This window comes from Heterocephalus glaber, unplaced genomic scaffold, assembly GCF_053883595.1.
Source record: "Heterocephalus glaber isolate CG9 unplaced genomic scaffold, H.glaber_assembly_v1.0 deba00001509, whole genome shotgun sequence".
In the NCBI taxonomy this organism is placed as follows: Eukaryota; Metazoa; Chordata; class Mammalia; order Rodentia; family Bathyergidae; genus Heterocephalus; species Heterocephalus glaber.
In genome coordinates, this window is record NW_028258325.1 from 34870506 (window position 1) to 34880301 (window position 9796).

A 9796-nucleotide genomic window follows, 5' to 3' on the forward strand; every position below is an offset into this window, starting at 1 on the left:
TATACTGTAAACCTATAAACTCTATAAACCAACCACTAAAAAAGAAAGGCATATCTAACAAGCCCTCAAGGGACATAAAATGGTAAAACACACACACACATGCATGCACAAATATAATCCAAAAAAAGGCAGACAAGAGGAAACGGAAGGGATGAGACAGAGAGAAAGCCAAGAGCAATGTGGTAGATTGAAACTAAGGTAGTGTATTAGCTGGGCCTAGTGGCCCACACCTGTAATTCCTGCACTCTGGGAGGCTGAGGCAAGAGGATCATAAGTTTGAGCCCAGCCTGGGCAACTTTGTGAGACCCTCACTAAGAAAAAAATAAGAAATTAAAAAGGGCTAGGAATGTAGTCAGTGTGAAGGCCCTGGGGTTCAATCCTCAGCACTGCAATAAATAAATAGAACTATATTAATAATTATATTAAATATGAATGGATGAATGGTCTAAACACGTGAAAACAGATAGATCAGGTAAAAAAAAAAAGACCTCACTATGCAATGCCTATAACAAAATCCATTGTAATTATAAAGATACACATAGTTTAACAGTTATAAGATAGCCAGGTGGGTTGGCACACACCTGTAATTCCAGCACTTAGGGAGACTGAGGCAGGCAGATCACATTGAGTCTTGCTTGGGGAACTTAGTGAAACTCAGTCTTAAAATTAAAAAACATAAAAATAAAATGATCAGAAATGAATCTCAGTGGTAGGAGTGAGTCTCAGTACTGGGGGAAGAATAGGATAGAAGAACTAATCCCATTTCAACACCAATCAAAGGAAAGCTAGAATGAATATATTGTTATACAAAGTACATTTTAAAAAAATTGCCAGGGAAAAGGGTATTTCATAATAAAGGGATTAATTCTTCAAGAGGTCATAATATTCCTATTTATCTTCTAAATACAGAGCTTCAAAATATATGAAGCAAAAAGTAATAGAACTAGGGCCGGGAATTTAGCTCACTGGCACCGCCCCTGCCTCGAAAGCACAGGGTCCTGAGTTCGATCACCGGTACCCCCCAAAAAAGTAATAGATCTAAGAAAATAGATAAACCCACACAACATCTCCTTTCACAATAACTAATAGAATAAGTAGGGAGAAAAATCAGTAAGTATATGTGGTATGATTGAAACATATGATGAATATTGAAATTTTTCAAAAATTTATTGCAGTAAAATACATTGCCATTAATTCCCCTCAAAATACTTTAACACACTTGTCCCATCATTCTTGCCACTTTCTGGAGCAGTTGTGGAAGTCCTCTTTTGAGTCTTTAGTCGCTCTGTTGTGGCGGCCTCGATGTCCTGATCTGTTCAAATCATTCAGCTTTCTTGGTCATTTTGACTTCGGGGAAGAGCCAGAAGTTTCACAGTGCCAGATCTGGTAAATAAGGTGGATAAGAACCCACTGTAATGTTTTCACAAGTGTACCTTTCTGTTGGATGGCACTTTGCAGCAACATTTACTGTATTTATCACACCTCATAAAAACACAAAAGTGGACTTCCATAATGGTACCATCCTATCAGCTTGTAGCTTGGATGAAACAAAAGGGAAAGAAAGTGCAAGGTGGGATGTGCTTGAAAAGCTCCATTCTGTTTGAGTGGGCAGAACTTTTGTTACTGTAATTGCCTGTGGAGAACCACACTCCAGTTTCTTCAGCCTTTCAATGCAGATTTATACCAGTGACTCAAGGGCCTCTTCATGCCTTCAGTCTCCAACTGGCACTGACTGTTGATCCTTCTTATTCTGTGGCTTCCAGCTTCTTGGGCTGAGCAACTCCTGGATCCTCCAGCTCTCCGGGCACAGCCAACCATTGCAGACTCTCCCACCTCTGGTTTCGTAAGCCTGCTTCATATATTAAAAAAAAAAAATATATATATAGATATTATTGATTCTGTTCCTCTAGAAAACCCTAACCCCAAAACAATATAAAAGATATGAATAATACTATCAACTAATTTCACCTAGTTGACATTTATAGTGGCTTCCATCCCAAATCAGCAAAATGTACACTCTTTTGAAGGACACATGGATATTTACCAATAAAGTCCATCTGCTTGGCCATGAAATAAGTCTTAATAATGTTAACAGGATTTAACTGCAAGGCAAGTGAATTCACAAACCTGTAACATAGAAAACTGAAATAAATGGTAACAGTAGCACAAAAGATAGGAAGGGGGAAAATGGAGGGGCATTGTTATAAGATTGTCACAGTATACATAAAGCGGTATGACTTTATGTCAAGATAGACTAGACTGGGCTGGGGATTTAGCCCAGTGGTTCCACTACCTGCCTCGCAAGTGCAAGGTCCTGAGTTCAATCCCCGGGACAAAAAAAAAAAAAAAAGACTCCAATAAGTTGAAGATGCATACTGTAAATATTAGAACAACTAAACCACAAACACAAAGTATAGCTAATAAAGCCAACAACAGAGATAAAAAGAAATAATAATAAATAATGAATTATTCTAAAGTCAATAGGGGAAAAAAGAACATAAATGATGAGACAAAAAACAAATAAGGTGTTTGTTTTAATTCTCATATTAATTTGAAAATATAGAAATTATTTTATAGATAAAAAAACAGACTTCAGAGAGCTTTAAATAATTTTCCTAAAATGATATACCTAGTAGGTAGTGAGGCTGGGATTTGAATTCAGATTTCATGTCTTCCAAGGTCTACACACTTTATTTAAAGCAAAAGTATTCTATTGTGTATAGTATGTGAGTGCATATGTGTGGGCTGACATCTACATTTCCATATGTTAGGCAGGCATAGTGGTCGACAACTGTATTCCTAGCATTCTGAGGCAAGAGGATTGAAAGTCTGAGCCCAGCCTGGGTAACTTGGCGAAGTGATGAGACACTGTCTCAAAAAAACTTAAAAAGGGGCCAGGGAGGTAGCTCCGTGCAAAGGCTGAGTCCAGTCCCTAGTAAAATACATACATATATACATACATACATACATAATTGTAAGCACTGTGAAAGAAACAGAATATCACCATAGAAATGAGATGACCTATCTGGAACAACACAAGAAATTGGAATCCCCCATACTAAACATACACTTGAGAGAATTGTTACCATAACTGAGTTACCTGTTTTCCTTTCAGATTTCCAGAATGTTCTTGAGGCTGTTCACTGTGACCCACATATTCAATGGAAATAGCCATTTCTTCTTTCATCAAGCACACAGAAGGCTCAAACTGTCACAAAGCCATCAAGCCAGAAGTTGACAATATTAAATACAGTTTAGTTAAAAAGTTCTTTAAATTTTAGCATGCTTGGGCTCAACTCATTATTTATTCATCAATTTTATTCCTTAGAGCAGTTTTAAGTTCAGAGCAAAATTGAGAGAAAAATGTAGAACTTTCCTACAAATCTCTTCCCCTCTACCACCGCTTATATAGCCTAACCATCATCAATATATTCCACCATAGTAGTCCATTTGTTACAACTGACAAACCCACATTGCCGTATTATTTTTATCTAATGACCACAGTTTGCATTAGGAACCACTCTTGGGATTGTACATGTTAAATGTTTAGACAAATTTATAATCACATATCCAGCATTGCAGTTTCATACAGAGCATAATCTCAGTGCCCTAAAAACCCTCTCTGCTTCACCTCTTCATCCGCCACACATACAACCCTGGCAGTCAATGACCCTTTTCTATCTCCAACGTTTTGCCTTTTCTGGAATGTCACATGGTCGGAATCATACAGCCTTTTAAGATTATTTTCATGGTTTGACAGCTCACTTTTTAAAACACTGAATCTGGTTGTATGGCTATTTCTTATCTATTCACCTCCTGAAGGACACCTTGGTTACTTCCAAATTTGGGCAATTAAGAATAAAGCTGCCAAGCTGGGGATTTTGCTCAGTGGTTTTGCTGCCTGCTGCGCAAGTGCAAGGACCCGAGTTTGATCCCTGGTACCAAAAAAAAAAAAAAAAAGAATAAAGCTGCCAAAGCTAGATGTAGTGGTGCACTCTGGGAGGCTGAGGCAGGAGGATCACAGGTTTGAGGTCAGGCTGGGCAATTTAGCAAGATTTTGTCTCAAAAAGTAAAAAGAGCTAGAGATATAGCTCAGTGGCGGAGTGCTTGCCTAGCTTATGCTAAGTCCTGGATTTCATCTCCAGTACCAAAAATAATTCTTTTTTCTGTGCAGGTTGTTGTGTGGACGGACAATTTCAGCTCATCTGGGCATTGGGGTAAATACTTAAAAAACATGGTTGCTGGATATGGTAAGATTATGCTTACTTTTGTAAGAAACTACCAAACTGTCTTCTAAAGTGGCACTACTTCACATTCTCTTCAGCAATGAATTTGATCATCCATGGTTCTACACCCTCACCAGCATGTGGTGTCTTAGGTGTCCTGGATGTTGCCCACTCTAATGCTGTAGTGATAACTTACTGCTGTTTAGTTTGCGTTTCCCTACTGACCTATGATGGGGAACATTTTTTTCATACACTTATCATATGTGTATCTTTGGTGAGGCATCTGTTAGTCTTTGGCTCATTTTCTTATGGTTTTCAGAGTTTTTTGTGTATTCTGTATTTTTCCCAGTACTTTCTCTCAACCTGTGGCTTGTGTTATTATTCTCTTAAGTGTCTTTCACAGAGCATAAGTTTTTAATTTCAACAAAGTTCAGTTTATCAATTCTTTCATGAATCATGCCTTTGGTGTCAGGTCTAAAAAGTCATTGCTGAGCCTGGGATTTAGCTCAGTGGTTCTGCTGCCTGCCTTGCAAGCACAAGGTCCTGAGTTTGATTCCCGGTACCAAACCAAACCAAACAAAAAACTAATAATAATAAAAAGTCACTGCTGAACAAGATTTTCTTGTAAGTTGTCTTCTAGGAGTTTTACAGTTTTCGTGTTTTTTATTTTTTATTTTTTAAAGTTTTTGTATTTTACATGTAGGTCTGTGATTTATTGTAAGGTAATTTTCACGAAGAGTGTAAGGTCTGTTTAGATTCATGTTTTGGCATGTGGATGTCTAGCTGTTCCAGCATCATTTGTTAAAAATACTTTCTCATTGCATTAGTGTATTGTCTTTGTTCCTTTGTCAAAAGTCAATTGACCGTATTTATGTGGGTCTAACTTCTAGGCTCTTCTGTTCCATTGATGTACTTTTAAAAAATTGTTTTGATTACTGTAGCTTTTTATTAAATGTTTAAGTCAGGCAGTATCTGTATTCAGACTTCATCCTTATCCTCCAATAGTGAGCTGCTTATTCTGAGTCTTTTACCTCTTCCGTAAACTTTGGAGTCAGACCTGGGGTATGTAGCTCAAGGTAGACCACTTGCCCAGCATGAGTGAAGATCTGGGTTCAATCCCAGCAAAAAGGAAAAAGAAAAAACCCACAAAATAACTTGTTGGGATTTTGTTGGATCTTTAGATCAAATTCAAAAGAAGTGAATTTCACAGTTCACAATATCAAGTCTTCCCTTTCATGAACATATAATCTCTATTAATTTGATTTCTCTCATCAGGAGTTTTCCTCATATAGGTCTTGTATAGGTTTTACTAGATTGATACTATTTAATTCTGGGGAGTACTAATATAAATGGCATTGTGTTTTTAGTTCAAATTCCACCTGTGCATTTCTGATACAAGTGACTTATTTTTTCACAAAACATTACTAGAATAGTCTTGAGTAGAAAGAGCTGTCACCTGCAATTGTTTAAAGTTGTTTATCTTTACCTTTCCACATTGCAAAAAGAATGATTTACTGTGAACTTTTCATTGTAACAGTGTTTAGCTATAGGGCTTCAGGAAAAATAAACAAAAAAAGAAACCCCATGGCTCTTCACCTATTCCATTTTAAAACGAATGTGAAAAAAAATGGGTTTGTACTTTAAAAAAAAAAAAAAAGCTATAAGGTAATGAGTGTTACCTACAGCCAGTAAGGGGCACAGCAAGATCCTGTGTTCACCATGGGAACAGCTGAGCCAGGCCTGGAATCGAGATTCATCTCCCTGTTTTGCCAGGACCTGACCTTACAGAGCTACTTCTAGTTCTCCCCCAACCAGAGGCCACTCACTGGTCTGAACCCAGTGACAGCTGCACCTGGCGTGAAGGTGCCCCAGAGCTGTTCTGAAATGATCGTGGCACTCTTCCTCCCCAGCCCATCTTTTTCCTAGTGATAGGGAACTGTGGATATAGGGTCAGGGTCCAGAAATGACCACTTGAATAGTTAAATTGATAAATGTTTACAAGAAAAAGAAAATTTAAAGAGTGCTGGGTGGTGGTACATGCCTGTAACGCCAGAACTCTGGGAGGCTAAGGCAAGAAGATTCAAAGTTCGAGCCTGACCTGGGCAGTTTTGTGATTTATCTCAAAATAAAAAATTGTTTAGGAGGGGAGGGCTGGGATGTAAATCAGTGCAAAGGCTCTCCTTAGGTTCAGAGTACTGGGAAAAGAAGATGGAGGGAGGGGTAGGAAGGGATGGGGGAGAAAGATGCAAACAAATGGATTATATAGCTACTTGTTTAAAAAAAGCTTTATTTTTTATTTTTTTTAACCAAAGATCGAACTCGGGACCTTGCACTTGCAAGGCAGGCGGTGGCACCACTGAGCTAAATCTCCAGCCCCTAAAAAGCTTTATTTTTAAGAACAAATATAAGTGGCTAGATTTTAAATATTCTCCCCAAGTATTTTCATGGCTAGGCACTTAGTACCTAGGCAACGGGAACATCTGCTCACTGAACAGATACTGTATCACTGCATAAAGTAAAGACACTCAGTTCCATTTACTTTTCTGAGTAGAGCAAAGGAGACAGAGCGGAGGCAAGGCAAGCAGGGCTGACGGTGGCTGAGCCTGCAGCGAGTGCTGCCCCAAGTATCCATGGCAAGCTTGTCTGCCTAACGGAGTGGGAAGCATTGCCTCTAGCACAGAATGATTGTCCTTAAAGTGTCTCCTTATACATTTTTTTAGTATACTATTTTTTTAATATTAAAAAAATCAGACTACGATTTGGTATAATTTTGAGAAGGTATATACATTAGTTTTTAGGGGTTTTTTGGGACAGTGAATGGCTTAATTTCAACGATTGTACATTGATGCCTTGATAATGGAATTTTCATTTTTGGAACAGGCTCATCCATTTGTCTTTCTGATACCTTCTTCCTAGGCTAATAATATGGGCCTTTCTCTATAAACAACTAGTGCTATAAGAAGAAATGAAAAACTATATGATAAACTGTCGGGAGCAATGCTACATAATCTTAGGGGCAAATCATTTGGTTAGCCTAGTTCTCCTGCCTACAGCCCAGCTATGGAATTCCGAGACATTATCCCATTTTGGCCTCCGGTCACAACTGAGACCTCGATGATCCAGTGATGCTGTGATGCTCCAGAACAAGATTACACCAGCTGAAGACATCCTGGGAAGAACAAAATCTTCATCTACTCTGTTCCTCATTGTTTTTGGATTATTACATCTTGTTTACACGGATGTACTGAACTCTCTGCAAGTCATTTGTTACATTTGTTTCTCCCAAAGTGCGTTAAACTGAGGGCTTTCCTCTTTGCCGCCCAGAGCAGCACTGATCAGACCCAAAGCTGTTTCTTCTCAATCTCATTTTTCTACCTTTCCTGTAATTCGCCTTGTACTGCCGTGGCTCGCAGGAGACAAGGACTTACTGCAGAGGTTCTAGTAACGTTCCCTTTCCCTGTTCCCTACAATAAACCAACGGAAAAAGAGATTCTAACAGAAATTCTTGTTTTTTCCTTTAGCAGTACTGGGAATTGAATCTGGGGCCTTCAAGAGAGCTACATCTCCAGCCTTTTAAAAAAATTTTAAGACAGAGTCTTGCTAAGTCACTAAATTGCTCAGGTTGGGCTTGAACTCGAGACCCTCCATGCCTCATTCTCCAGAGTGCCAGGATTACAGGTATGTGCCACCCACAGACCCACAGAGATTCTTATGGCCCAGTTCTTTTTTTTTTTTTTTTCGGTACCAGGCATTGAACTCAGGACTTTGTGCTTGTGAGGCAGGTGTGGTGCCACTGAGCTAAATCCCCAGGCCCAAGGCCCAGTTCCTCTTAACTGAGCAGGGCCTGTTTCTCCCTAGAATGTGGTGGAGAGTGAAAATCTATTTTAAACCTCACCGTTAAGATGTGAATTAAGATTTTTTAAAATAAAAGGTCTGTATTTATAGTTACATTTTTTGAGCCTTCTGCTTCTATTCATCCTCATAGCCTGCTGTTCATTCTATTTCATTTGCATTAGTAATATTCTTAAACATTCTCGTATTTTTTGTTTTTTTGGTGGTACTGGTGATCAAACCAAAAGGTACTCTACTACTGAGCTACACCTCAGCCTTTTTGAGACAAGGTCTCACTAGTGTCCAGGCTGAGCCCAAACTTGGGGTCATCCTGCCTCAGCCTCCCAAAGTGCAGAGATTATAAGGATGCACCACCATGCCCAGCTACACTATTATTTCTAATGCAGCAATACCTAGGTTCATCAATGCTTCTGTTTATGGACAATTTAGGTGGCAAACAGAAGTGTTTGGCAAAATTTTGCTTCCATACACATTGGGTGACCAACACGAATTCAGTCATCTTCCCTAGAACTGAGGTCCAGTATTAACCAAACAATCTTTTTTTTTTCTTTTGGTACCAGGGATTGAACTCGGGTCCTTGTGCTTGTGCAGCAGGCGGCAAAACCACTGAGCTAAATCCCCAGCCCCCTCCAACAGTATTAAAAATGGGACAAACAACAAAATCTGGTCCAAAAATTTTTTGTGAAATGAAGATGTTTGTTAAAACCATATTCTGAAACCATGGTTTAACTCAATTTTTAAAAAATGACAACTGATAAGGACAACAAACAACTTGCCTACTGGAACTTGTCCTTCTTGTTCAAATAGTTATCCAGCCATGGACATATCAAGTTTTTTTTTTTAAGGCAAGGTTTTGCCATGTTGCCCAGGCTAGTACCCTAAACTCCTGGGGCAGGGGAGATTCTCCTGCCTCAGTGTCCTGAGTAGCTAGACCTGTAGGTATACACCATCATACCTGGCAGTAACAGGCTCTTGATATATTGCATGAGTGTACAATCCACTTAAAAGGGATTATATACCACATCTGGTTCCTTAATCATGTAAATGGTATATCGTTGCCTATTTAGCATCTTGATTATTCTGGACATTTCATATAAATAGAACCATTCAATATGTGGCCTTGTGTGTCTGGCTTTTTTGTCATGTTTTCAAGGTTCATCAGTGTTGTAGTGTGTTGGCAGTACTCTATTCCTTTGGCTCAAAATATTCCAGGATACACATTTTTGTTTCTCTACCTATCATCTAATAGATAGTTGGATTATTTCTACTTTTCCTCCATTATAAGTAATGCTTTTATGAACATTTGTGTACAAGTTTTTTTATAACCTTTCAACTCTTTGGGGTGTATATATACACACAAGTGGGATCGGCTGGCTCCCATGTAACTTCTCCCCACTCAAGCCCCACCCCACCCTTGGAGTCTTGCTTATGCTAGCCATGCACTTTATTACTGAGCTGTACCCCAGGCCCTGTTATTAATATTTTAAGGAACTGCCAACCCGTTTCCAAAAGTGACTGTGCCACTTGATGGTCCTATTAGCAGTGTCTGAGGGTTTGGATCCCTCCACATTCTGATGTTTACGTTCTTTTTCATTTTAGCCAATCTAGGGAAGTGGCATCTCACTGTGGTTTGATTTATATTTCTCTGATTAATGATGTTAAGCATCTTTTCATGTGCTCACTGCCATTGGTGTATCTTCCTTGAAGCATGGATATCC